Source organism: Chiloscyllium punctatum, chromosome 6, assembly GCF_047496795.1.
Source record: "Chiloscyllium punctatum isolate Juve2018m chromosome 6, sChiPun1.3, whole genome shotgun sequence".
In the NCBI taxonomy this organism is placed as follows: domain Eukaryota; kingdom Metazoa; phylum Chordata; class Chondrichthyes; order Orectolobiformes; family Hemiscylliidae; genus Chiloscyllium; species Chiloscyllium punctatum.
In genome coordinates, this window is record NC_092744.1 from 85,176,709 (window position 1) to 85,193,962 (window position 17,254).

Here is a 17,254-nt window from a genome sequence, read left to right on the forward strand (position 1 = left end):
TGGGCAACGCTGAAAGCATAGCGAGAGTCAGAATAAATATTGGCCGATTTGCGTTCTGCCAAAATGCAAGCACAAGTGAGAGCAAACAATTCAGCTTTCTGTGCTGGCAGTGGAATTTCAAACACTGCGTGCTCAACAACCTCAGAATTAGTGGCAACCACACATCCAGAACATCACTGGCCTGTAGGTGAAACGAAGGAACACATAAAAATGAAGTCCTCATGTTCCAGTGACCGGTCTGTGAAATCACTGTGGGGGGAGGTAAGTTGGTGATTCTGCAATAGGCAGTCGTGGTCCGGAGAGGGGAGGTGCTGCGGGGCGGGTCTGTCAAGAATGTAGCAGGATTCAAGGTGGTGCAATGGGAGAAGCTCAGCAGCAGATTGTTGAGTAAGGCTTAGATTAGAGTGGTGCTAGAAAAGCACAGCAGGTCAGGCAGCATCCGAGGAGCAGGAAAATCGACGTTTCGGTCAAAAGCCCTTCATCAGGAATGGGCTGTCTTGTATTTGTTCTGATATCCCTGTGTTAAAGATTGGATCTATTGGGAGGTGAGAAGGTCAACAGGGTTAAGAATGCAGGGTTAAAACCACAACCGGCTGATGTAGGGTTATATTTGAAGCAGCAGATGGGAGAACATATACACCAGGAAGTACCTGTGAGCAGGGCGGGTCCAGTTTAGCCGTATAATGTACGCCAGGTCACCTTCTGTCACCATGCATTTGGACCAGGATGGCAGTAGCGCAACCATCTGTAATGGTGACTGACAATTGGAACGGTCAGTCGTATCGGGGTCAACTTAGGGTTGAAGCTTGCAGAAGGCTGGTGTTCAAGCTCTGTAATGGCTGTCATTTACTCAGCCATAAGTGTAAAGCTGGGAGGGGCATTGGTAGATGCCAGCAAGGTCAGTCGGTGAGTATGGAGAGCAATATTTGTTATCCATTGCCCTCAAAAATTCAAAACACTGAGAAAACCTTGCATCTGTTTTGGGGGTTGTAGGCGACAGGGTCTTAGCAATGGGGCATATGTGGTCTTCTGTCAGTTTCTGTTTCTCCGCAGAGAGGACAAACCTCAAAAGTGTAACTTCATTCTGGCAGTACTTTACCTTATCGGGTGGGATGACATACCCGAGGGAGTGTAAGAAATTCAGCCGTACTTTGGTGCCGGTCTCACAGTTGGACAAGCTGCGACTGGCACCAAGCAGATCGTCGACACATTGAACAACCATCGATTCCTACAGGAGGTCCAAGCTCTGTAACTGATCATAGAGGGTCCTTGAAAATCGAGTGGGAGGCTGGACAAAACCTTGGGGCAGATGGGTCCAATTGTACTGCTGGTCCTGGTATGTGAAGACAAATAGTGAGAGTCTGGGTGCAGTAGAGCAGCGAAAAATGCGTGCTGTAGATCAACAGTTGTAAAAATGCAGGCATCAGCAGTTATGCAACTTAAAATTAGTAGCCGGGTTTGTGACAAGGGGGATGGAAGGGCACAATAATGTCATTGATCTTCCTCAGGTCCTGCACTAATTGCCAGTCCCGCTGGCCCGGTTTGGGAACTGGAAAGATCAGGGTGCTGCAAGGTGACTTGCACGGGATGGAATACCTTGAGCCAGAAAATAATGAATAAGGATCTGGATTCTGTAGAATTGAGGGCAGTGTCTGATCATCATTTAATTTTATCTGTGCCGGAGGACAATGGGTATAGCCAACCTCCCTGACTAGAGGCAGCCCACATCTAAGGCTCAATTTCCTTGGTTTGATCCACAGAGGATATGTTGGGAGTCAGAGTGCTGGTTTTCTATTGTGGGAATTCCCAGTAATTCAAGTGTCCCCCTGAAAAGTGTTTGCCACAGTCCCTTGGTGTCTGAAGCAATTTTTCTCAGGATGAAGGCAAGGTGACCCAAGTCTTTCGGCTCATACTCAGGGTCGATGGTTCGAGTGATATGTGGGACTGCCAAACCTGTTTGTCGCCAAAGGTAGCCTGGGAGCTGAACACGATAAGGCGAGCCTTCCTTACTTTCAACCTCACCAATAACTGAAATAGAGAATTTCATGCCCTCGAATAGAGTGTAATACTGGCTATGTTCAGCGGAACATTCCAGTGGTATTATAGCAAATCGTCACATGGGGGTCTAGTGTCAGGAACAGCAGTGTAAAGGTCGGTCGGTCAATGCTGAGCCCCACCACGGGGTATATTGTTTTCGGCCATGTTGTCCCACAGTCATTCTTTTGGCCGTACAGGTGATCTCAACTCCTAAGGGACAGAGCAGATCCCTCCCTGCCAAATTCCATCCTGTCTTAATTGTCACAGTGAAAGGAATAGTCCAGAACCATCCGCACAACTCAGCTTCCAGCAGCACAGTTTTAGCATATTCCACTTGTTCCCTCAAACTTAGCAAGGGCCATGGTTTCACCCAATAACTGAAATCCCTGATCCCTCATAATTTCCTGATCGAGGGTGGAATTGGTTGGCCCCATATCAATCATATACAGGATTGGAATTGAAGCCACCCATAAGGTACTGTGTGGATCCTGCTGGGGGGATGTATTGACGACTGGGAGGTTCAGGCTCGGAAGTCAGCTGAAGGGGTTGTTGGAGGTGAAAGGAGTCCAGGTTGGCACACCTGGCCTTTAGTCCTTAGACTCTGGGTGAAATGGACATTCAACCTTCCAGTGACCAGGTTTCCCGCAGCTAAAACACAGGCCTGTCAGCATAACTGGTGTGGGTCTACCCCTAGGAGGATAGCGACCCCGTCTCCACCTTTTCCAAGTTACATCAGGGGGCACCCTTTGTTTCCCTGTCCAGGGTCCCCTCTGGGAAGGGCCACATGGCAGCGCCGCTGAATGGACATCTGAGGGAGATTGTGTCTCCAGATTGTATCCCGGCCCCAATAAACCTCATCAATACTGACTGAAGGTACACTGTAATTGTGGACTAGCTGAAGAAACTCAGTTTGTGCCTGACCTTTAGAGTGTGACTCAGGGTCATTCTAGCCATCCCAGTAGTCAGTAAGGGCTCTCCTCATCTGCGACCTGGTGTTGTCAGACCAATCCATGTTATTTGTGTGTATCATGTCCGCAACACTCGAGGGGACACGTTGTAAAATCGTAGAGTTAAACAACAATGAGTCCTTTCTGCAGTTAAAAGCTTGATCCCCAACAAAAGGCCAATAACAGGCAGCAAATCTTTCCCAAGAGTCCCCGCCAGAGTCTCCCAATTTAGATTTGCAGGCCAGGACCTTACAAATGTTGATAGGCTGGTGCTGGGTGCACTCTTATGACTGAACAATTTGGTTCGTTTGAGTGACATCTTTGAATCTGCAGTTTAAAATCATCATAATTGTGAACAGGTCCCTTTTCGTCATTCTCATCCATTTGTTCCTGCCATTTAGTACCTTCTCCTGGTGACAAGATCATACAACAGAGGGCAAAAAAATCCTGGGCTGTTGCATTATACATTTGAATTGTGCACCAGACATGTTCGGCGAATTGGACAAGTTTGTCTTTACGATTCGGGGCTTGATTTATTATTCATGATCATCTCCTGGGTTTCCAAAGAGTTAGCAGGAATCACGCAATAGGCATCTCAGTTCCAATAGTTGGCAGCTCATCCTCCTCATCTGCCTTGGGGTTCAATAGCTGCCTTATGGGGAACATAGTTTTGGGGGTGACTTGGAGGTGACCAACTCCAGTGCAGTCCTCAGCAGGGACAGTGGTGTATTGGGTTCACCTGGGTGACTCCCAAGAGCAGTGGGAGTCAGCAGGTTACAACCTGACTACCTGCTATTAGTCAAATTCTAACATCTCACGACAACCCCCATTTGAGACCTTTACTAACGCCCGTGGAATGGGGAGACCAGCAGGAGGAATATGTTTGTGTAAAACCCAGACGGAAGGGCAGGAGATGTTGACTCCACCCTCCTGACATTCCAGTATCTCACCAGCAAAGGTACTTTCCAGCAAAGATGGTATCTCAAGATAATAACTAGGTTTATTCCTTGTATGCAGCCATCAGGCCAAACATAGTGCCAAATTAAATTAATCCCTTCTGCCTGCCTTTGGTCCAAAGCCCTGTATTCTTTACATAATCATGTGCTTATCCAAAAGTCCCTGAAATGCCCCTGTTGTGTCTGCTTCCACCATCACCCCTGGCAGACCATCCCAGACTCCTACCAGGGTTAAATCTCTGGCACTCACTACATCTACAGAAAGAGTTGCAAAAGAGCTAAGATTTCGTTTTTCTTGCATTCTGTGTCCAGTATTAATTTATACTATTTTATGTTTATTTGTTTTAATGCAGTGTGCAAGATTATAAATAAAAACAATACTACATTTCCATTAACTGCATATTATTTTATCCTTTAATCTTTAGAAACTTATGCTAAAATAATTTGGTAGATTTCCATTGGTAAATTGTTGTGCAACAGGTTTGATAACCAGCACCATTTACGACCTGCTCAGGCTGGTTAAAAAAAGATTTTATTATTTTTAAGTAGAGTACATTCTTGTTATTCCAGTTCTGCATTTTGGACAAGCTGGTTGACAATTCAGCAAGAGTGTGTTGTATGAGACTATTACGGCCTGAGAAAGAGTGAGCTGAAATCATGCAATAGGCATCTCAGCTCCAGGACATATCTGCAGGGTTTCCTCAGGTCAGTATCCATCTTCAACAGCTTTATCAATGACCTTCCCTCCATGATAAGGTCAGGAGTGGGGATGTTCATTGATGATTGCACAATGTTCTGCACTATTCATAACTCCCCAGATATTGGAGCAGTCTATATTCTGATTGGTGCAGAATTTGAAGTGTTTATAGACAATAACCCACACAGATATTTTTCAAGCATTCATTAAGCTCACCCAAAACAACCAAATCCTAACAAGCCACTGAACTCGTGCAGCTTTGATTCCAGATTCAGCACTGATGGGGCAAAAGTAATTCAAATGGTGATACCCTGAGTCAGATGTCTGCCCACAGGAGGAAACCCACTCCCCTGCTCAGCTTGAAGGGGCTGTGGCTGATGTCAGGCGCACACCCCTTGTCAAAGGCAGTGTTCATTCACTGTGAGATTCTGACTGTCAATGTAGCTGTCTATCATTCTGGACCCAGTTCTACACCATGAAAAAATTATTGGAATGAAAATGCAGCTCCACGTTAATTGTAGTTATCTCACTGTTCCTTCAGTGGTTGGGAATCCTGGACCACCCTCCTAGCAGCACTCCGGTATCTGATGAGCATGCAGTCCGCAGTGAGCCATGACTGAAAACCAACTGCTGCTTTCCGTAGACATGGTGAGAATTACTCAACTTGTTTCATCTCCAACTGGGCATATTTCATGACAAGAGCAAATAGCTCTCATTGGTCTACTCTGAGTCACCCCGCCAGAATGAGGAATCTACACATAACACACATAAACATACTAACACACATACACGCACACACACACTAACACAAACACACACACACACACATTAACACATATGCACACACATACTAACAAGCGCATATGTTATAACTCAAGCACACACATACAACTCAAGCACACACATGCTAACACATACACCAACATAGACACATATGTTATGGACCAGACCAAACTGCTCAAAATACATTCAGTAGATAGTCTAGATCTTAACCTTTCTTATATTAAAGGTATATGTAAGGTGTTGCTTTCCAGATGCAATTCGATTGGTCAGATTTTTCAACATTAAGCCAAGCATGTGTTTTTTTTAATGCTGCTGTTAAATACCGACAAAATAAAAAGAAGAATTAGTTTAGCTGTAGTATATTGAAATGCTTCACAAAATATAGTACCTATAACTAATTAACTGTCCCAATACAATAACATCCCATAAAGACACTCTTGAACAGAAGCCAATTCAGGAAAACATGTCTCACGTGCAACTCCAGCAGCAAGAAGAGAACCCCTAGATTTTAGTTATAACCAAGAGAGGAAAAACAGTTCTCACATCCAGCTTCAAGAACTCAGCTGCTGCTAATGTAAAAGTAAAACAAAAAAATCATGGCTCTGTGGGAGCTTGCCCCTCCCATTCAGGCTGCTACTCTAAAAAATCCAAAGGCCTCACCTGCTGTGTACTTTAGTTGTTCTCAACAGACGGCTTGGCATCTCTGTCTTAAAACATGGCCTTCAAATAAAGGACAAAATACACTTCTCAAAGCGAAACTGTTGTCACACACACACACTAAATCACACACACATACGTACACAAACCTTGCCTCACTTATTCAACTAAGCAGTCAGGACGTGAGTTAGATAGTCCAGTAATATAATTCATGAATATGTGTTACACTACAGGGAATTGATATTTATTAATATTAAGCATTCTAAACAGGTGGAATAAAATAGTAATGTTGGTCCAAAACTGGTAGAGTAATGGTCAATGGACGTTGTTCATGTTGGTTGAAGCGTACTTCCCTGGGGGTCAATCTGCTTTCCCTGATTTATATTACTGATCTGGATCTTACAGTGCAGGCCACAATATCAAAGTTGCCTGGTACAAAATATGGAAGCATTGAAAAGTGGTGAAAACAGTGTTGAACTTCAAATGGACATTGAGGAGTCGTTATAGTTCAATGTGGAGAACTGTGAGGTGATATCATTTGGGAGAAAGAACATATATAAAAGGAAAGGTAGAATTCATTATTCATAATGTGGAGGAACAGAGAGCCCTGAGCATATATGTGCACAAGTCATTAAAGGAGACAGAGCAGATAGAGAGAGTATTGCAGTCTTTATTAATATGGCATAAAGTGAAAAGCAGAAAAAATGTTTTGAAGCTGTGAAAGGTATTGGTTAGATCTCACCTGGAGCTCTGTGCACATTTCTGGGTGCCAGACTTTGGGAAGGATATTAATTCGTTGGAGAGCTTGCAGATAAGCGTCACAGGAATGATTCCTAAGATCAGACACTTCAGTTATAATGAGAGATTGGTAAAGATTGGATAGTTTACCTCTAGAGAAGTGAAGACTAAGGGAAAATTTCGTAAGAGTTTTCAAAAGCATGATATATTGGACAGAGTGAACAGGAAGAAAAGTGTGAGAGGATATAGGTTTTAAAGTGACATACAAAAGATTAAATAAGAGGTGCAATGAAACTTGCAGTGAATAATTTGGATCTGAGATGCACAGACTGGAAGGATGAGTAAGCAGGTTCATTTGAGGCATTGAAGGGGACTGGAGATAATTACTTTAATAGAAATGAGGGCAGGGTAATGAACAAATGGTGGACTTGTCGCTCAAGGATATTCTTGCAAAATTCACATTCCGTGAATGTACAAAAAGATTATTTTGCCGTGGGGTAATTTGGTTCCTCTTGAAACCACAGAAATACCACAAGTGTAAACATGTCACTGAAACTCACTGACATCAAAGCAGCAACAAAACAAATTGAATGGCTACAATTCTCTGGACAGAATTGAGAAATTTCAAAGAGTTTATCAAAAGACCAAATAAAATCACTCCCACTCTACAATGTCTTTTCAATATTTAATATGAGCCCATAAAATGCACCACAACACGAAAACTGAAAAGAAAGCAAAATACTGTGGCTTCTGGATATCTGAAGCATAAATAGGAAGTGCTAACTCTGTTTCTCCCTCCACAGATGCTGCTAGACCTGCTGAGTTATTTCAGTAATTATTGTCTCCAAAGTTAAAAAGGAAGCCAATTGTTTAGTCATGCATTCATTAATACTGGGTGTGCCTTGTTTTTTCTTTTTGAAACAACTTCATGAATATCTGAATCGAGGGTGGTTCTATCCATTCAACACTCAGTCCCAAACATCATCCCGAACATTAGTCTCCATCATTTGTTTGAGCTCTCTCAGTTTATTGTATTGTAGAATGCCTACAGTGTGGAAACAGGCCATTTGGTCCAACAAGTCCACATAGACCCTCTGTAGAGAAACCCACCCAGACCCATTCTCCAACCTTACTCCTCTACGTTTCCCCTGACTAATGTCTCTTGCCGACACATCCCTGAATACAATGGGCAATTGATCATGGACAGTTGACGTAACCTGTTCCAGACTGTGGGAGGAAAACAGAGCACCCGAAGGAAACCCACGGAGACATGAGCGGAATGTACAAACTCCACACAGTTGCCCGAGGCTGGAATCAAACCTGCGTCCCTGATACTGGAAGGCAACAGTGATAACCACTGAGCTACTGTGCCACTCTTATTGCAGGATAACAGCACACTTTCCATCCCTATCTGAACATCTCCCTTTCCCTCATTAGGTGGTTGGATAATGGAGGCTAGGAAATGAAAACTGATTTACAAATTGGTTGAGGTCCTCCTTACAGTCATCATAGATGCCAAGCACTGTTTCCTTCCACCTATGGCTGTCCACTCATTCCACTTGTCCCACACAAGAAGGGTCTGTTATGTGGAGACATTATTCCATCCTCTGAGATTTCTGTCCCATATATTCCTGAGGACCAAGGCCAACACCTCATCACATTTCTGAGGTTGACCCATGATTTCCTTCTGCAGCGCTGTTTTCATGGTCCTGTTCATGTACACCATTATTCCCAAAGATGGAGGATTGTGGGACACGTGCCATTTACCCTCTATCCCCAGCAAGCTGAAGGTGGTTTGCATCACATGACCCATAAAAGTCACTTCTCAATTTCTGATTGGACTACATCAGGCAAACCCCACCTCAAAAACACTTCCTTTACCAGGGTTCTTGCATTCACTCAGCCATGGCTCACCTACAGGGGAAAGCCTTGACCCACTGTGTGAAATTATCCACGGCACCGGACAATTCTTGCTGCTCTTCATAGTCGCTGGCAGATGACCAATAAAGTCAATTTGTACTGATAACCAAGTGCCCTCCATCAGTTGGGTACTTCCCAATGACCTTCCTATTCCGGGGCTTTGGGTCTTTCTGTAGATAGACCAAATATCCTTTCCATATTTGACCTCATTTCTGCCAACCATCCCACCTGCCAAATACATCCCCAGGTTGGCTCATTTCCTGGATGACAGACACCTGGGCATCTGTGGACCAAGTGCATTATACCCTGTCAGTAATCCTCTTCACTTCCTCAAACACATTTTGCTAAATGTTCTGACAAATCACATGCTTCGACACATCTCACCTCTACCTCAGACGGGCTATTGTTACAATCCCCAGTTCTTCCATTGCATCTCCCCAGAAACTAAACCCACTGTCACGCACTGAACCAATCTTCTCCGAACACTCTGAGTCAGCATATCCCCCTTGAGTCTCTGACCGAAACGTTTTGATACAGTTCCATTACCGAGTCACTTGTGAACTCCTCCAAATGTCTTGATGTCCACTAGAAAGAAATAATTCCAGTGTTTTTGATGAATAGATCACCAACAGTGGCTATTCAATATGGTCCCTGTTCCCTGGCCACACACGTATGGACCCAGGATCTTCCCCATTCATCAGACACTATCAACACAGTTTCAAAATCATGAACCCTTGTGACTGTGATTAGAGACAAAGCAGAGGGAGAGGTTCTTTCCTCTCTCTGTGTATGGAACTTGCCCATCTACACTCTGAGGTCACCTACTACTCAGCAGAGTTCCTTGATCTTTCAGAATTCAAACTTGTTTTCTTTCTTTTCTTCATTTACTGGAGAAGTGTTCCTGGGGACCCTGGTTTTGCATTTAAAGTGCTCCTCCTTGCCACAATTGGAGGATTCCTATCCTGCTCTGGATGCTCCCATTACCCCTGTACACTTTACCTTCTCCTTCCATACTTTGAAAGTAAAGCTTTAAACTTCCTTTATCTTAGATTTCTGTTCTGGCTCCAATTTCTCATCCCATTGTCTCTCTTTAAATCATTTTTCCAACACTGCCAATTCTGTATTATAATTGGCCATTGGGTCAAGTTCCTCAAATGTGGCCCATTGATATGGGAGGGATTGGCCTATCAGAGTCCTCAACCAATGAGTTAAGGTGATGTTTGTAAGGTCAATTCTGTATTCAGGAATTTTGGGAATTGACATCTTTTAAGTTGCCCGCAATCGATCCATAGACAGTGAGGGGATTCATTCGGCCTCTGCAGGAGATTATCCAAGGGTTTGGTTGATGTTACACAAAATGCAATCCATGGCAACCATCACATCTTTGTGAAGTGCAACAAATGTATTGTACCTGGTCCCTGTTTTGATGCAATGGGGAGGTAGCAAGCAGGCTACTGTTTTATCCTACCCCCCCCACCCCCGTACCTAAATTATGCATCTGATTGAACTCTTGGAAATGCCCATATTCATCCCCTCCCTTCAAACCCTCCCTTCCCGAATTCACATGATCATGTTTCCACAAAATCCTAGCACTTGTTAACCCATCCCTCTCATCTCAAATTCCAAGTTTAATTTAAAACCATTGTCTATATTACTTGCCTCCATTTTAATAGTTTTCAATGATCAGAACCATCATTTATTTTTGTCTCCTTGGATATGAGTATTAATGGCTCATTAATAGCATTTTCTATTCCCACAATTTTTGGAGATATATTTCTGGAATCTGGAGCCACCCATGACACTGAACACATTTCTGAGCAAATTAAACATTGTTTTGAGCTGTTGTGATATGTCACTGTTTGCAGGCTTCAAGAAGTGGTTTCAACAATGATCATGAGGTAGGTTTCTCATCCTCAAAGTCTAACTATCGAATTGGCAATGTTCAATGACAAAGGGAGTATTTTCATGTCATGTGAGAGGACACCGACGTACATGCAAACACAGATCCACGTACACACACACACGCATTCAAGTATTCATTCTTCTCTGGCTCTCCTTTTCCTTTATAGCATTTCTGCTTTTCATATTCCCTCATATTTTCTTCCAAACTGATGAACCTTGAGAACTTCCCAAAGTCTATCTGGTCAGTGTTGTGACCGGACCGAAGCATTGTCCCCCAGGTTATTACATTTCCAGTTTGGATCCTTTCCTTCTTCACCTCTCTCCTTGGGTGGAACAACAGGGTTAACTAACAAAGGGTTGAATCCCTCACCTTTCTCCCAGACCAAAATAACTTATGTTTTAAAATAAACTAATTTAACCAGGCTTTCTCGATTTGACAAGAATGTGTCCATTAGTTCCTAAAACAGAGACGAAACAGATTTAGATTAGAAACGAGAAGGAGTCTAAGTGTATGATAAAAATTATCAGAGAGTTAGCTCAGTGATAGGCTCTGATAACTGGATTATGGAATATTGACAACTAAACTGTCCATTTTTCTCTTTACAGATTAGTTGAAATCTTTTTGTCCTGTTTCTATCTGATGATGATTGGTTTCTAGCAATGAGAGAAAAAGACACTTTCCTGTCCAGGTCCCTCCTGACTGGTTTGTGCTCTCGCTGGATTTTAGCAAGAGAGACAATTACCTGCGATTCAGGGGTGATTTATGGGCAGTTCTTTTTACGGTGACCTTCATAGCACACCAGTGCATGAAACCAGGTTAGTACACGAGTACCTCAGCCCACTGGTCACATCAAAACTTCAGCTCACGAGCACACCTTCCTCCACTTGTCCATTCAGACCAGAGTCCATCTGGCTCTTACTGTCTGTTCCTATCTGTTCTTGAAAAGGGAGAGGAACAAATCATGTCACTTCCCAAGACCACTCTTATTTATGTCCATCTCTTTGAAGTTTCCTTGACACATCATTGGGTGTGACACTGCAGGGTCTTTCTCTCTCCAGGTGGCTCTGAATTTACAGCCACAGGCATTTGTGTGTATTGTTGCTTTATGAAAACCCAAACTGGAATTAAGGTCAGCATAGCAGCAGATAATCAGAGGTTATCAGTGCTCATGAGAGTAGGAATGTCAACCCTGATGGCATGTTATCCTGCAGGTTTGACCACACAATATCTGATCGTATAACACATGCCTTTGGTTTACAAATACCATCATATTCCCCACTTTCATTAAGGCTGCTCAGACTATTCTACATTGAGCTGTCTGTTTAATCCTATTCATGATGTCCCTGGCCTCAATGAAACATCCCACAAAGTTCTCAAAAGGACCAATCAACAATCTTTTACTCTGATTAGCTAGCTTTCTTTTTGCTATATCATCATAGACGACAGTTCCAGGGAAAATCATGTATAACATTGACCTTTGTTTCAATCCTCACACGCCCAGTGTATCCTGAATGTTGAAACATCCTTACACACAGCACATGAGCATTGCAACACAAACACAGTGAGTAATAACTATTTATAACGTCTTTTCTTTGGAAGATTTTTCAGATCCGTCCTTCCTCTTCCAAAGTTTCCCGCATCACTCAGAATCATCACGATGTAGATTGATCAACTTCATATCGATCACTTTCTTTGGATTTAAGTGAAATTGTGTTTTTTAAGTGAATTTCCTTCATGGATTAAACTCTTGCAATTTGTCTGGGCTGGGCCACACCGATCCTGTCAGTATCGGAGGCTGCCAGCCTTGTAACTTGTAACAAGGATTATCAAAGAGAAAGATATTTGCTCAGTTCCGTCCTGGTATTAATCTGAGCTTCTTATCAGAGCGCAGTATCTGGTGTAATATAAAATGATGCAATGGTGATAAAAGTTCTGCAACACTAACCCATTTTCTCAAGTGTGCACTTTCAGTGTTATACAAGATATATCACACAAAGATGGTGAGCGGACTCAGTGTTCAGTTTAAAATGAGGAAAGATTCTCCCTGACGGTGCAGTGAGCAGCTGAGTCTGACAGAGCTGAAAGGCAAAGTTAAAAATCACACAACACCAGGTTATAGTCCAACATGTTTATTCAAAAGTACCAAGACTTCAGAGTGCTGCTCCTTTGTCAAGTAACTAGTGGCTCAGGATCATAGGACACAGAATTTATCATAAAAGATCGAACTGTCATGTGATGTGTTGAATAAACCCAGCTTGATGCTAAGTCTTTAATCACTTAGAATGGGGATGCAGGTTTCAATTGATTAATATGCAAATCCCAGAATTTATTTCAAGTCACAGCCCTGAGATAACTTAAGGTTTTATCTGTATATTAAATAATGTGACATCTCAGCTCAGACAATGCATTAAAGGTGTGAGGTTAGAGTCTGTCTGTATCCCAATATTGAGTGAGACTGGTTTTATTTCCAAAGTAAGAATTTATAACATGTCACATTAACAGACTGTCGACAGATTGTGTGCATTTTGAACAAAGTAGGATGTATCTGCAAATACAAATCTTTAAGTGTAAATTCACCAGACGGACTTATATGGGTGTGTGCGTGTGTGTGAGAGCGAGACAGGAAGCATGTGTGTATGAGTGTGTGTGTATGGGAGAGACAGGGAGAGAGAGAGTGTGTGTGTGTGTGTGTGTGTGTGCGCGCACTGGGCAGAGTGTGTGCGACTGTGACGACGTATATGCCTGTAAGAAGATGTGCATGCACATACGCGCACGTGCATGTGCGCGTGTGTGAGTGAGAGAGAGAAAGAGAGAGTGTTTATGAGGGAGGATCTGTGTGAGTATCTGACAGAGTGTATGTGAGTGTGTGTGTATGTGTGTGTGAGAGAGAATACGCAATGTGGTAGGGTCACCTGTAGTGTGACATGAACCCAAGATCCCAGTTGAGGCCATCCTCATGGACACTGAACCTGGCTATCAGCCTCTGTGTGGGGATTCTGCATGGTTGTGTATCCTGAATTCTGCCTTGGAGGATGGTCACTCAATGATTCGAGGCCAAATGTACTTGACGGCTGAAGTGTTCCCCCAATAAGAGGGAACATTCTTGTCTAGCGATTGTTGGGTAGTGTCCAATCATCTATTGTCATAATGTCTGCTTAGTTTCACCAATATACCTTGCCTCCTTGCCTGCAGCATATGTGACAGACAATATTGGTCACATAAGTACCTGCCATACATGTGAGGGGTGGTGTCCCCAATGTGTAATGGTAGAGTCCATGTTGACACTGAAGTTATTGACATGACAAAGTTGTGTGGTGTTGTGGACGACATTTTCCTGAAGGCTGGGCAGTTTGCCGTGAACAATGGTCTATATAAGGCTTGTTTGAGGTTCTTCCTATTGCACTGATAAGTCATTCCTGGTTCTTTCTATAGCACTGTGAACTCACTCCTGGTCCTTCTGATAGCACTGTGACCCCACTCCTGGTTTATCCTATAGCACTGTGACCTCACTCCTGGTTCTTCCTATAACACTGTGACCTCACTCCTGGTCATTCCTATAGCACTGTGACCCCACTCCTGGTTTAACCTATAGCACTGTGACCTCAGTCCTGGTTCTTCCTATAGCACTGTGACCTCACTCCTGGTTTTTCCTATAACACTGTGACCTCACTCCTGGTCCTTCCTATAGAACTGTGACCTCACTCCTAGTCCTTCCTATAACACTGTGACCTCAATCCTGGTACTTCCTGTAGCACTGTGACCTCACTCCTGGTTCTTCCTGTAGCACTGTGAACTCACTCCTGGTTCTTCCTTTAGCACTGTGACCTCACTCCTGGTTCTTCCTACAGCACTGTGACCTCAGTTCTGGTTCATCCTATAGCACTGTGACCTCACTGCTGATTCTTCCAATAGCACTGTGACCTCACTCCTGGTTTTTCCTATAGCTCATTGACCTCACTCGTGATTTTTCCTATAGCACTGTGAACTCACTCCTGGTTCTTCCAATAGCACTCTGACCTCTCTCCTTGTTCTTCCTGTAGCACTGTGACCTCACTCCTGGTTCTTCCTGTAGCACTTTGACCTCACTCCTGGTTCTTCCTATAGCACGGTGACCTCACTCCCGGTTCTTCCTATAGCACTGTGACCTTATTCCTGGTCCTTCCTATAGCACTGTGACCTCACCCCTGGTTCTTCCTATAGCATGGTGACCTTACTCCTGGTTCTTCATATAGCACTGTGACCTCACTCCTGATTTTTCTTATAGCACGGTGACCTCACTCCTGGTTTTTCCTATAGCACTGTGACCTCACTCCTGGTCCTTCCTATAGCACTGTGACCTCACTCCTCGTTTTTCTTATAGCACTGTGAACACACTGAAGAAGTCCACCTCCTTACTGAAGACATGGGCTACATCCAGACTTGGCCGCACAATATCACAAATTACGTCCGTTCTACACAAGTATGGGCAAGAAATGGCCATCTCCAACAAAAGAATCTAACCATTGTCCCTTGACATTGAACTGCATTATTGCCACTGAATCCTCTATTATCAATATCCTTGAGTTACCATTGACCAGAAACTGAACTGAATTGGCCACAATAATAAGGCAACAAGTGTAGGTCAGAGGCTGGGAAATCTGTGGTGAGTAACTCAATTCCTCCTCTACAAAGCCTGCCCACCATCTGCAAGGCACAGGTCTGGATTGTGATGGCATACCCCCACCTTTGCTGGATGAATGCAGCTCCAACAACACACAAGAAGGACAACAAATACAACCCAGCAAATAACTATACAATTAGTTTATTTTTGATCACCTGCAGAGATTATGGAAAGTGTTATCCACTCTCTGACTGAAGAACTTCCTCCTCATTTCAGTTCTAAAGGTTTGTGCCCTGGAAGCCTAGTCTCTCCTAAAAGTGGAAACATGTCCCATGCACTCACTCGATCCAGGTCCCTCAGTCTTCTGTAAATTCCAATCAGATTCCTCCTCATTCTTCTAAACTCCATCAAGTGTCGACGCAGAGGCTTCACTTGTTCCTCATATGTCAAGCCTTCTACCCCCAGGATCATTCTTGTATACCACCTCTGAACCTCCTCAAGTGCCAGCACATCCTTCCTTAGGTACGTCCCCAAAACTGCTCACAATATTCCAAATGCGGTCAGACCAAAGCCTCATACAGTCTCAACAGTACATCTTTACTCTTGCATTCTAGCCCTCTTGAAATGAATTTACCTTCTTTACTGCCAACTGAATTTGAAGAGAATCCTGAAATAGGACTCATCAGTCCCTTTCCTGCTTGAGGAAATCTGAAGCCTCTCCCTGTTTAGAAAACAGTCCACACCTCTCTTCATCCGATCAAAGTGTACTGCCTCTCACTTTCTCACATTATATTCCATCTGTCACTTCTTAACCTATTTTCCTAGCCTGTCCAGCTCCTTCTGCAACCTCTCCACTTCCTTGACACGACCAGTCCCTCTATCTATCATTGAATCATCTGCAAAATTAGCAACAAATCTCAGTTCCTCCGTCCAGATCGTTAATCATAATGTGAACAGCTGTGGTCCCAACACTGACACCTGCAGATTTCCATTACTCACCATTTGCCAACCTGAAAAAGACTCCTTTATCCTCATTCTCTACTTCTGCCAGTCAGCCAATCCTCTATCCATGATAGTATTGTTCCCATAACACTTAATTAGCAGCCTGCTGTGCGGCATCTTACCTGATGGAGAAGGTGAACTTGCATGAGGTCCAGGATATGCTTGCTAGTTGGATACAGAACTGGCTGGGCAGCAGGAGACAGAGAGTAGTAGTGGAAGGGAGTTTCTCAAAATGGAGAACCGTGACCAGGAGTGTTCCACAGGGATCTGTGCTGGGGCTACGGATGGATATTGTGATTTATATAAATTACCTAGAGGAAGGTATGGGTAGTCTGATTAGTAAGTTTGCAGATGACACTAAGATTGGTGGAGTAGCAGATAGTAAAGGGGACTGTTAGAGAATACAGCAGAATATAGATAGATTGGAGAGTCGGGCAGAGAAATGGCAGATGGAGTTCAATCCGAGCCAATGCAAGGTGATGCACTTTGGAAGATCCAATTCAAGAGTGAACTATACAGTAAATGGAAAAACTGAAAGATGCGTTGCTGGAAAATCACAGCATGTCAGGCAGCATCCAAGGAGCAGGAGAATCGACGCTTCGGGCATAAGCCCTTCTTCAGGAAATTGAAAAGCCCTGGGAAAATTAATGTACAGGGGGATCAGGATGTTCAGGTCCATTGTATGATGAAGGTGGCAACACAGGTCAAGAAGAGTGGTCAAGTAGGCATATGGCATGCTTTCCTTCATCAGACGGGGTACATAAGACATTTGGTTCGGCCACATTTTGAATACTGCGTATAGTTCTGGTCACCACATTGCCAAAAGGATGTGGATGCTTGGAGAGGGTGCAGAGGAGGTTCACCAGGATGTTGTCTGGTATGGAGGGCACTAGCTATGAAGAGAGGTTGAGTAGATTAGGATTATTTTCGTTCGAAAGACAGGGGTAAAATGTTAAATGAAACTGTATCATTTCTGGCTTTGCTTGATCATTACTTCAAATCCTGGTCTACAAC

General features: G+C 43.6%; 1 protein-coding gene across 1 annotated transcript in view; it reads left to right on the plus strand.

The window, feature by feature from the left end:
• Positions 1-5,266: 5,266 nt before the first annotated feature.
• The window catches only part of LOC140479173 (lactosylceramide 4-alpha-galactosyltransferase-like), a 49,092-nt gene continuing 37,104 nt past the window's right edge, over positions 5,267-17,254 (plus strand). Inside the window, exon 1 of the mRNA XM_072573172.1 lies at positions 5,267-5,285. The gene's annotated coding sequence lies outside the window, so the exon portion shown is untranslated. The remainder of the gene's footprint in view (positions 5,286-17,254) is intronic.